Raw genomic sequence first — 13,874 nt, 5'->3', positions numbered from 1 at the left:
ACACTGATATATTGAAATTTAAATTACGACATACAATGATACACCGATTGTGAATTGGTCAAATAAGTTTAACCACCTTGTTCACACTCACACACATCTTGTTCACACTCACACTTAAACTACTTTTTAACCCTCTAATTGTAAGTACTTATTAAAATAGTATTTCATAAAAAAGTGTGACTAGGTACTTGTCTCAAATGTCATCACAGTGTTAAAATAATTATTTTTATTAAGAAGTTTTTTTAAGTTTTCAATCATTACTTGTCATTGTAAGTTATTGCTGGGTTGTTATACATTTGTGCATAATTCACACTTAAAGCTATATGCTCAGATTAACTTTCAGCTAAGCTTTATTAATCTGGCATTCCATTACTTTTTATGTATCAAAGAATATTACAATGTAATATCATTACATTCATATGTTTATTAGAGTGTCCCGATGAACACCATTTTTATAAATTTCATATAGGAATATGTCTCAAACGATTCAAATACCTAAAAATAAAAAATAGTTTTGTATTTTCAGAATTTTTTTAATTATTTTTGGGATTTATTTGCCTCTTATAATGTACTAAAAGTCAATTTGTAAATCACAAATTGTCTAAAAAAATTTTTAATTATTTTTACCGTAATAAGCCTAAAATAAACACCCATACTCATATATGCTTTCTAAAGTTATAGATGGTTTATTGTAGATGTAGAAATGTGCGTAATGAACCTAAAATAACCCATAGTATATTAATTTAATGCCTGCACAAGACAACAATATCGTGTATATAACAAGCACACGAAATTTTTTATCATATTGTCGCATTATTGCATGCCTTTAATATTAATACACATCGTTCTAGAGGAATTTCTTCTAGAGTGTGGTCTGAAGGACACCCTAATGTACATATTATGATACTAAATATTAGATCATTTTTTTGCATTAACTATTAATATAAATTTTTTTTAACCAATTGTTTAAAAGAATAGGGGTTTTTAACAAACACATGACCATGATATTGACCATTTTCCAGCTAAATATTATTTTATTTCTCTCATACTTGAAATAACTTTTTATTTATATTACAATATTTTAATTTCTTTGTTTGCCTTTTCCTCTTCTTTCTATTATTTGTCAATTTAAAACCACAAACCCTCTTCTTTTAAAGTAATTATTAAAGTCATATATATACTTAATGTTTGTCTACCCAAAAAAGAAAATAATAATAGAAAAAGGAAAAAGAAAATGTACTAAAAAATTCACATTTATAATAAAAAGAAAAGTTTCTTAGAAAATAATTAAAAAATTAATAGAAAACATTAAAAGGACTTCTTAAATTTAAAGATAAAAAATAAAAGTATTTTTTCTACATTTATATTACCAGAAAAAAACCTCATTTAGTTTTTTCTTTACTTCTTCAATATACTGTTAAAAAACAACTGTAAGGAAAAAAGATTAGTATTTATTTTAGAAAATATTCGCTCTGCCATTCATTCATTCATCTTCTAATTCTAGCAAAAGTTTAGACATTTAACTGACACGGATTTCCTTCAAATAAAACTTTAATATAAACAAAAATGAAAACTTGTTAAATTTCTTAAGCTTTACGAACTGAAAGTAGAAGTACAAATGAAACTAACTAAAAGGAAATGTACATATATATGTGAATGAATATCTTTGGCAGTTTGTAGTGTACTAGAAGATATTTTCATTATTTTAAATTAAGATGGCAACCAATAAGTGGTTGTTGATGATTGTGTGTATGCGTTTTTGTGTGTGAATGGAATTTATCTTTGAATTTCTTTCGAAATAGTTCTAAGGAATTATTTCTAAAGGCATTAAATAATTTCATAGCATCACATCTTGGAATGTTTTTCCAAACATTTCAAGATGTGGTGCTATGAAAAATTTTATTGGGATTTTTTTTTTAGAACCAGTAAATGTTTTATAAAAAATTTCAAATGTTTTCATTGATGTAATTGTATATATTTTCAATGACAACTACATTTCGTCTTTATTGTAATGCAAGTTTTTGCTGGGTTATTTGGTTGTGTTAACTTAACTAGCATAATATAACCCAAATTTTTTAAATTATTTTAACATCGTCCCACAACAAGAGAAAAAAATCGTTAGAAATAGACCGGAGAGCCAGTAGAAATCTGCGTTTTTAGTTTGAATTTCGTGATTCATAGTTTTAAAGCAGTAATTTTTTAAGAAATATTTTAAAATACTTCTACTAAACAAGGCCATATTTAATGTCAATTGAACAAGAAGTATTGAAAATTTATGTTTACATTTCTATTCTTTAATATACATTTAGGTTATTGTAGACGAAATTTAAAACGTTTAACATTTTGATCCTGGCAGAATAAAATAAAAAAATAAAATAATATAGTTTACAATTTTTCATGATTATTTAATGCTCTTCTTTGAAATTTTTATGTACTTTTACAAGAAAATTAAAAAAAATGTGAAAGCAGATGTTTTACTTAATCCTTTGGTTTAGATTTACATCATATTGTTCATGCTTTATTTTGAGTATCTGACGGTGTTATACTTAATTTAAAATGTTTACATCAAAAACATTATTTTGTTAAAAGGTAGTTAATGCCAATAATAACTACCACAAACGTAATAATAATGCATTTTGACTTTTGTTTATGGTAGCAGCCGTTCATTTACTTATGCTTTTGATAGTTTTTTTTTTTATAAATTACAACAGATTTAAAACTATATATGTATGTATGTGAATTAGAAAGTTTTAAGAGAAATCAATCCGTTATTATTAAGAAAAATTTACGATGTATTTTCTTGAAAAAACTACAATAAGAGATTGTACGAATTTAACGTAAGTTACTTAAAATTACTCTTATTTTTATGACTAAAGAGGAGAGAGAATATAAATTCGGCTGTGACGAATCTTATATATCCTTCTTCATAGTAATTTTTTAATTTGAAAATGGTTTTTATTTTAATTTAAAAAACTAAAAGTACAAATATATTCTTATAACACTAGAATTCTTGTTCTTGTCCTCATGTATGCGGAAATTCGTCCTCAGTTTGTAGATAATTTCATGGTTTTTAGAGCCCCATTTTAACTAACGCTGAAGTAGTTATCTAAGAAAATTTAAAAAGTAAATGATATAAATTAATTTGTTCTTTTCAAAATAGTAATCTGAAATAAAAATATTTAATAAAAAATGCTATTTAATTAAACTCACCTGTTCTATCTCTCTTAAAACACACACATCAATAACGTAACGCAGTTACAAGAAAGCGCATACTCTTAAAATTTAATGTTTTAAAAGTTTCTCTTTTATTTTCTTAAGGTTAAAGGTGTGAAATCTGAACAGGGAGTTTATTATTACTTCTAACAGCTTTATATATAAAATACATAAAGAAATACACATGCACTGTTACATAGCTTAACACAGAGAATAATAAATTTTTATTAAGTTTTTGTTGCTTACTTTATTGCTATGTTCCTAATATATCTCGAGTAATTGTAGTAGTAGGAGAATACTAAAAAGGACAAGCATATATAAATGCATATTTAAATACATGAAAAAAAAACAAAAATAAGAAATTTTAAAAGAAATTCTATTCCTGCCGGGTGTTCAAATTAATTAACCTTAACAATAAAACTAAAAAGCAAAAAAAGAGATGAACAAACAAAGCAGTAAAAAAATATGTCCACTGATTTTGCCACTAGCTGTTGGCAATAATAATAGTTGGTGTAATTTAAATATTTGCTTTTCTAACAATGATAAAAAGAAAAACAATTTGGTTTTAGTAGAGGTGTAAAAGGCAATTTATAATTAATTAAAACATTTGTAACAAATTACTGGCTGTTATTTAACTCAATAATACTAAGTATTTCTTGTTTTCTTTATTTAACTATTATAATGTAATTTGTTTAGGTAGTTATTTGAAGTGAGTTGTAGAAAATTTTGCAAATTGACACCTCTCCATTATAATAAGTAATTGTATTTTCTATTCTACTTTCTATTCGTTAATTAAAAATATGTATTAATTTATATTAAAGAGACTCAAAGAAATCAATTTGAATAAAAAACTTGATACTATGTATGTCATATTAGTAATAAAAAAGAAATTTTACTGAAATTGGTTACCCTTATGTATTAAAGAACACCACTTCATTTTGGTGAGTCGTCATTTCCAAAAAAGAAAAGGTAAATTTCGAAGCGTTGAAAAATTTTACTTTCTGTACATTTTGAGTCGGTCTAATATACATATACATATGTATGTGTTTAATATAATTTACTAAAACTTTTGTTTGTTTGTTTGTTTGTAATGCTCATTTGTCAGATTTATGTGGTAACTTATTTTTGTTTAATCAATATTGGCATTACATGTGCATATGTGTTATTAATGTTTCGATTTATATATTTTTGCCTTAATTAAATAAATTTAATACATACATAAATTTCACCCTATTTGTATGAGTGTTGAAATATTACTCATACGCCTCATGTGTTTAACTACTATACATAACTAATCAACAACAAAAAAGTGGAAAATAAACCTGAAAATAAACTATGCTGAATTTCATCGCTTTACTTTTAGTTCTAAACCTTAATAATGAGATTTGATATCATTTTCAGAAAATGATATCAGAAATAAATAAACAAGCCTTATGCGAAGCAAAATTATTCTACAAAATTTTCATTAATTTCATCGCTATACGTGAATTTTTATAACTGCTCATTTGCAATACCAAACAAACCTTACCGATAAAGAATACTTGTGTTAAATTTCAGCGCTCTACCTCTTCGTTCGGATCTTACGGATGGATATGAAAGTCCATTTATCTTAGAATCAGAAGAGATAGAGACAAAATAAAGAAAATCTGTGATCACATTTATTTTCCAATAAAAAACGATTTTTTGAGTAAAACCATAAAAGTCCATTTATTTTGGAAACTAGAAGAGATAGAGCCAAAATAAAGATTATCTGTGATCACTTTTATTTTCCCATAAAAATCGATTTTTGGAGTAAAAACATTAATCTTGGAAACTAGAAGAGATAGAGCCAAAATAAAGATTATCTGTGATCACATTTATTTCCGAACAAAAATCAAGTTTTTGAGTAAAAACATAAAATTGCATTTATCTTGGAAACTAGAGGAGATAGAGCCAAAATAAAGATTATCTGTGATCACTTTTATTTTCCAATAGAAATCGATTTTTGGAGTAAAAACATAAAAGACCATTTATCTTGAAAACTAGAAGAGATAGAGCCAAAATAAACATTATCTGTGATCACTTTTATTTCCAACAAAAATCAGGTTTTTGAGGAAAAACATAAAAATCCATTTATCTTGGAAACTAGGAGAGATAGAGCCAAAATAAAGATTATCTGTGATCACTTTTATTTTCCAATAAAAATCGATTTTTTAAGTAAAAACATAAAAGTCCATTTATCTTGGAAACCAGAAGAGATAGAGCCAAAATAAAGATTATCTGTGATCACTTTTATTTTCCAACAAAAATTGATTTTGGAGTAAAAACGTAAAAGTCAACATAAAAAAACAAATTAGAAGAGATAGAGCCATAATAAAGATTATTTGTGATCACTCTTATTTTCCAATAAAAATTGAATTTTGGTGTAAAAATATAAAAGTCCATTTATCTTGGAAACTAGGGGAGATAGAGCCAAAATAAAGATTATCTGTTATCACTTTTATTTCCAACAAAAAACGGGTTTTTGAATAAAATCATAAAAGTCCATTTATCTTGGAAACTAGAAGAGATAGAGCCAAAATAAAGATTATTTGTGATCACTTTTTTTTCCAATAAAAATCGATTTTTGGAGTAAAAATATAAAAGTCCATTTATCTTCCAATAAAAATCGATTTTTGAAGTAAAGAGACAAGAGTCCATTTATCATGGAAATTAGAAGAGATAGAGCCAAAATAAAGATTATTTGTGATCACTATTATTTCCAACAAAAATTGGGTTTTTGAGGAAAAACTTAAAAGTCCATTTATCTTGGAAACTAGAAGAGATAGAGTCAAAATATAGATTATCTAAGAGCACTTTTATTTTCCAATAAAATTGATTTTTGAAGTAAACACATAAAAGTCCATTTATCTAGAGACAAAATAAAGATTACTTCTATTTTCCAATAAAAATCGATTTTTTAAGTAAAGACATAAAAGTCCATTTATCTTGGAAACTACAAGAGATACAGCCAAAATAAAGATTATCTGTGATCACTTTTATTTCCAACAAGATCGGGTTTTTGGAGTAAAAACATAAAAGTCCATTTATATTGGAAACTAGATAGAGCCAAAATAAAGATTATCTGTGATCACTTTTATTTCTTAACAAAAATCGGGCTTTTGAGGAAACACATAAAAGTCCATTTATCTTGGAAACTAGAAGAGATAGAGCCAAAATAAAGATTATCTGTGATCACTTTTATTTTCCAACAAAAATTGATTTTGGAGTAAAAACATAAAAGTCCATTTATCTTGGAAATTAGAAGAGATAGAGCCAAAATAAAGATTATATGAGATCACTCTTATTTTCCAATAAAAATTGATTTTTGGAGTAAAAATATAAAAGTCCATTTATCTTGGAAACTAGGGGAGATAGAGCCAAAATAAAGATTATCTGTGATCACTTTTATTTCCAACAAAAAACGGGCTTTTGAATAAAATCATAAAGGTCCATTTATCTTGGAAACTAGAAGAGATAGAGCCAAAATAAACATTATTTGTGATCATTTTTATTTTCCAATAAAAATCAATTTTTGGAGTAAAAATATAAAAGTCCATTTATCTTGGAAACTAGAAGAGATAGAGCCAAAATAAAGATTATCTATGAGCATTTTTTTTGGGAGTAAAAACATAAAAGTTCATTTATCTTGGAAACTAGAAGAGATAGAGCCAAAACAAAGATTATCTGTGATCACTTTTTTTTTGTTTTCAAAAAAATCGATTTTTGAGTAAAAACATAAAAGAGATAGAGCGAAAACAAAAATTATCTGTGATCACTTTTATTTTCCAATAAAAATCGATTTTTGGTGTAAAAACATAAAAGTCCATTTATCTTGGAAACTAGAAGAGATAGAGCCAAAATAAAGATTACCTAGGATCACTTTTATTTCGCAACAAAAATCGGGCTTTTGGAGAAACACATAAAAGTCCATTTATCTTGGAAACTAGAAGAGATAGAACCAAAATAGAGATTATTTGTGATAACTCTTATTTTCCAATAAAAATCGATTTTTGGAGTAAAAACATAAAAGTCCATTTATCTTAGAAACTAGGGGTGATAGAGCCAAAATAAAGATTATCTGTGATCACTTTTATTTCCAACAAAAATTGGGTTTTTGAGTAAAAACATAAAAGTCCATTTATCTTCGAAACTAGAAGAGATAGAGCCAAAATAAAGATTATCTGTGATCAATTTTATTTCCAACAAAAATCGGGTTTTTGAGTAAAAACATAGAAGTCCATTTTGATGGGGAAATAGAAGTGATCACAGATTATCTTTATTTTGGCTCTATCTCTTCTAGTTTCCAAGATAAATGGACTTATATGTTTTCACTCAAAAAATCGATTTTCTTTAAGAAATAGAAGTGATCACAGATTATCTTTCTTTTGGCTCTATCTCTTCTAGTTTCCCAGATAAATGGACTTTAATGTTTCCACTAAAAAATCGATTTTCATTACGAAATAGAAGTGATCACAGATTATCTTTATTTTGGCTCTATCTCTTCTAGTTTCCAAGATAAATGGAATTTTATTTTTTCACTCAAAAAGTCGATTTTTGATGGGAAATAGAAGTGATCACAGATTATCTTTATTTTGCCTCTATCTCTTCTAGTTTCCAAGATAAATGGAATTTTATGTTTTCACTCAATAAATCGATTTTTATAAGGAAACAGAAGTGATCACAGATTATCTTTATTTTGGCTCTATCTCTTCTAGTTTCCAAGATAAATGGACTTTTATGTTTTCACTCAAAAATCGATTTTTATTAGGAAATAGAAGTGATCACAGATTAACTTTATTTTGGCCCTATCTCTTCTAGTTTCCAAGATAAATGGACTTTTATATTTTCACTTAAATAATCGATTTTCATTAGGAAATAGAAGTGATAACAGATTATCTTTATTATAGCTCTATCTTTTCTAGTTTCCAAGATAAATGGACTTTTTTTTTTCACTCAAAAAATCGATTTTTATTAGGAAATCGAAGTGATCACAGATTATCTTTATTTTAGCTCTATCTCTTCTAGTTTCCAAGATAAATGAACTTTTATTTTTTGTTTAGTAAATCGAAGTGATCTCTTCTAGTTTCCAAGATAAATGGACTTTTATGTTTTCACTCAAAAAATCGATTTTTATTAGGAAATCGAAGTGATCACAGATTATCTTTATTTTAGCTCTATCTCTTCTAGTTTCCAAGATAAAGGGACTTTTATTTTTTTGTTTAGTAAATCGAAGTGATCTCTTCTAGTTTCCAAGATAAATGGACTTTTATGTTTTCACTCAAACAATCGATCTTTATTAGGAAATAGAAGTGATCACAGATTATCTTTATTTTGGCTCTATCTCTTCTAGTTTCCAAGATAAATGGACTTTTATGTTTTCACTCAAACAATAGATCTTTTATGTTTTCACTCAAAAAATCGATTTTCATTAGTAAATCGAAGTGATCTCTTCTAGTTTCCAAGATAAATGGACTTTTATGTTTCACTCAAAACAATCGATCTTTATTAGGAAATAGAATTGATCACAGATTATCTTTATTTTGGCTCTATCTCTTCTAGTTTCCAAGATAAATGGACTTTTTATGTTTCACTCAAACAATAGATATTTTATGTTTTCACTCAAAAAATCGATTTTCATTACGAAATAGAAGTGATTATAGATTATCTTTATTTTGGCTCTATCTCTTCTAGTTTCCAAGATAAATGGACTTTTATGTTTTCACTCAAACAATCGATCTTTATTAGGAAATAGAAGTGATCACAGATTATCTTTATTTTGGCTCTATCTCTTCTAGTTTCCAAGATAAATGGACTTTAATTTTTTTCACTCAAACAATCGATCTTTATTAGGAAATAGAAGTGATCACAGATTATCTTTATTTTGGCTCTATCTCTTCTAGTTTCCAAGATAAATGGACTTTTATGTTTTCACTCAAAAAATCGATTTTCATTAAGAAATAGAAGTGATCACAGATTATCTTTATTTTGGCTCTATCTCTTCTAGTTTGTTTTCACTCAAAAGATCGATTTTTGATGGGAAATAGAAGTGAGCACAGATTATCTTTATTATGGCTCTATCTCTTCTAGTTTCCAAGATAAATGGACTTTTATGTTTTCACTCAAAAAATCGATTTTCATTAGGAAATAGAAGTGATCACAGATTATCTTTATTTGGGCTCTATCTCTTCTAGTTTCCAAGAAAAATGGACTTTTATGTTTTCACTCAAAAAATCGATTTTCATTAAGAAATAGAAGTGATCACAGATTATCTTTATTTTGGCTCTATCTCTTCTAGTTTCCAAGATAAATGGACTTTTATGTTTCACTCAAACAATCGATCTTTATTAGGAAATAGAAGTGATCACAGATTATCTTTATTTTGGCTCTATCTCTTCTAGTTTCCAAGATAAATGGACTTTTATTTTTTTCACTCGAAAAATCGATTTTTGAGTGAAAATTTTGGCTCTATCTCTTCTAGTTTCCAAGATAAATGGACTTTATGTTTTCACTTAAAAATTCGATTTTCGTTACAAAATAGAAGTGATTATAGATTATCTTTATTTTGGCTCTATCTCTTCTAGTTTCCAAGATAGATGGACTTTTATGTTTTCACTCAAAAAATCGATCTTTATTAGGAAATAGAAGTGATCACAGATTATCTTTATTCTGGCTCTATCTCTTCTAGTTTCCAAGATAAATGGACTTTTATGTTTCACTCAACAATCGATCTTTATTAGGAAATAGAAGTGATCACAGATTATCTTTTTATTTCCCAACAAAAATCGGTTTTTTGAGGAAAAACATAAAAGTCAATTTATCTTGGAAACTAGAAGAGATAGAGCCAAAATAAAGATTATCTGTGATCACTTTTATTTCCAACAAAAAACGGGGTTTTGGGTAAAAACATAAAAGTCCATTTATCTTGGAAACTAGAAAAGATAGAGCCAAAATAAAGATTATCTTTTACTTTTATTTCGAACAAAAATCGTGTTTTTGAGTAAAAACATAAAAGTCCATTTATCTTGGAAACTAGAAGAGATAGAGCCAAAATAAATATTATCTGTGATCACTTTTATTTTCCAATAAAAATCGATTTTTTAAGTAAAAACATAAAAGTCCATTTATCTTGGAAACTAGAAGAGATAGAGCCAAAATAAAGATTATCTGTGATCACTTTTATTAACCAAAAAAATCTTGCTTTTGAGGAAAAACAAAGTCAATTTATCTTGGAAACTAGAAGAGATAGAGCCAAAATAAAGATTATCTGTGATCACATTTATTTTCCAATAAAAGTAGGTTTTTGGAGTAAAAACATAAAAGTCAATTTATCTTGGAAACTAGAAGAGATAGAGCCAAAATAAAGATTATCTGTGATCACTTTTGTTTTCAAATAAAAATCGATTTTTGGAGTAAAAACATAAAAGTCCATTTATCTTGGAAATTAAAGGAGATAGAGCCAAAATAAAGATTATCTGTGATCACTTTTATTTTTCAAAAAAATAGATTTTTGAGTAAAAACATAAAAGTCCATTTATCTTGGAAACTAGAAGAGATAGAGCCAAAATAAAGATTATCTGTGATCTTTTTTATTTCCAACAAAAATCGCCTGTTTGAGTAAAAACATAAAAGTACATTTATCTTGGAAACTAGAAGAGATAGCGCCGAAATAAAGATTATCTGTGATCACTTTTATTTTCCAATAAAAATCGATTTTTTAAGTAACACATAAAATCCCATTTATCTTGGAAATTAGAAGAGATAGATCCAAATTAGAGATTATTTGTGATCACTTTTATTTTCCAACAAAAATCGATTTTTGGAATAAAAACATCAAGGTCCATTTATCTTGGAAACTAGAAGAGATAGAGCCAAAATAAAGATTATCTGCGATCACTTTTATTTTCCAATAAAAATCGAGTTTTTAGGTAAAAACATAAAAGTCCATTTATCTTGGATACTAGAAGAGATAGCGCCGAAATAAAGATTATCTGTGATCAATTTTATTTTCCAATAAAAATCGATTTTTTAAGTAACACATAAAAGCCCATTTATCTTGGAAACTAGAAGAGATAGAGCCAAATTAGAGATTATCTGTGATCACTTTTATTTTCCAACAAAAATCGATTTTTGGAATAAAAACATAAAAGTCCATTTATCTTGGAAACTAGAAGAGATAGAGCCAAAATAAAGATTATCTGTTTTTGGAGTAAAAAACAAAATTATCTGTTTTTGGAGTAAAAACATAAAAGTTCATTTATCTTGAAAACTAGAAGAGTTAGTTCCAAAATAAAGATAATCTGTGATCACATTTAGTTTCCAACAAAAATCGGGTTTTTGAGTAAAAGCATAAAAGTCCATTTATCTTAGATACTAGAAGAGATAAAGCCAAAATAAAGATTATCAGTGATCACTTTTATTTCCAACAAAAATCGCGTTTTTGAGGAAAAACATAAAAGTCAATTTATCTTGGAAACTAGAAGAGATAGAGCCAAAATAAAGATTATCTGTGATCATTTTTATTTTCCAATAAAAATCGATTTTTTAAGTAACACATAAAAGCCCATTTATCTTGGAAACTAGAAGAGATAGAGCCAAAAATAGAGATTATCTGTGATCACTTTTATTTTCCAACAAAAATCGATTTTTGGAATAAAAACATAAAAGTCCATTTATCTTGAAAACTAGAAGAGATAGAGCAAGAATAAAGATTATCTGTGATCACTTTTATTTCCAACAAAAATCGGGTTTTTGAGGAAAAACATAAAAGTCCATTTATCTTGGAAACTAGAAGAGATAGAGCCAAAATAAAGAATATCTGTTATCACTTTTATTTTGCTATTAAAATCGATTTTTTGAGTAAAAACATAAAAGTCCATTTATCTTGAAAACTAGAAGAGATAGAGCAAAAATAAAGATTATCTGTGATCACTTTTATTTCCAACAAAAATCGGGTTTTTGAGGAAAAACATAAAAGCCCATTTATCTTGGAAACTAGAAGAGATAGAGCCAAAATAAAGATTATCTGTGATTAGTTTTATTTTCCAATAAAAATCGATTTTTTAAGTAAAAACATAAAAGTTCATTTATCTTGGAAACTAGAAGAGATAGTTCCAAAATAAAGATAATTTGTGATCACATTTAGTTTCCAACAAAAATCGGGTTTTGGAGTAAAAACATAAAAGTCCATTTATCTTGGATACTAGAAGAGATAGAGCCAAAATAAAGATTATCTGTAACCACTTTTATTTCCAACAAAAATCGGGTTTTTGAGTAAAAACATAAAAGTCCATTTATCTTGAAAACTAGAAGAGATAGGGCCAAAATAAAGATAATCTGTGATCACTTTTATTTTCCAATAAAAATCGATTTTTGGAGTAAAAACATAAAAGTCCATTTATCTTGGAAACTAGAAGAGATAGAGCAAAAGTGATCACTTTTATTTCCCAACAAAAATCGGACTTTTGAGAAAAACCATAAAAGTCGATTTATCTTGGAAACTAGAAGAGATATAGCCAAAATAAAGATTATCTGTGATCACTTTTATTTTTCAATTAAAATCGATTTTTTGAGTAAAAACCTAAAAGTCCATATACCTTGGAAACAAGAAAAGATAAAGCGAAAACAAAGATTATCTGTGATCGCTATCATTTTCAAAGAAAAATCGATTTTTGGAAACTAGAAGAGATAGAGCCAACATAAAGAATATCTGTGCTCACTTTTATTATCTGTGATCATTTTTATTTTCCAATAAAAATCAATTTTTGGAGTAAAAACATAAAAGTCCATTTATCTTGAAAACTAGAAGAGATAGAGCCAAAATATATATTATCTGTGATCACTTTTATTTCCAACAAAAATCGGGTTTTTGAGGAAAAACATAAAAGTCTATTTATCTTGGAAACTAGAAGAGATAGAGTCAAAATAGAGACTATCTGTGATCACTTTTATTTTCCAATAAAATTCGATTTTTGAAGTTAAAACATAAAAGTCCATTTATCTTGGAAACTAGAAGAGATAGAGCCAAAATAAAGATTATCTGTGATCACTTTTATTTTTCAATTAAAATCGATTTTTTGAGTAAAAACATAAAAGTCCATATACCTTGGAAACTAGAAAAGATAAAGCGAAAACAAAGATTATCTGTGATCACTATTATTTTCCAAGAAAAATCGATTTTTGGAAACTAGAAGAGATAGAGCCAACATAAAGAATATCTGTGCTCACTTTTATTATCTCTGATCATTTTTATTTTCCAATAAAAATCGATTTTTGGAGAAAAACATAAAAGTCCATTTATCTTAGAAACTAGAAGAGATATAACCAAAATAAAAATTATCTGTGATCACTTTTATTTCCAACAAAAATCGATTTTTGGAGTAAAAACATAAAAGTCCATTTATCTTGGAGACTAGAAGAGATAGAGCCAAAATAAAGATTATCTGTGATCACTTTTATTTTCCAACAAAAATCGATTTTTGGAATAAAAACATAAAAGTCCATTTATCTTGAAAACTAGAAGAGATAGAGCAAAAATAAAGATTATCTGTGATCACTTTTATTTCCAACAAAAATCGGGTTTTTGAGGAAAAACATAAAAGTCCATTTATCTTGGAAACTAGAAGAGATAGAGCCAAAGTAAA

This window comes from Lucilia cuprina, chromosome 4 (genome assembly GCF_022045245.1).
Source record: "Lucilia cuprina isolate Lc7/37 chromosome 4, ASM2204524v1, whole genome shotgun sequence".
NCBI lineage: Eukaryota > Metazoa > Arthropoda > Insecta > Diptera > Calliphoridae > Lucilia > Lucilia cuprina.
This window is presented reverse-complemented; position numbering follows the sequence as displayed.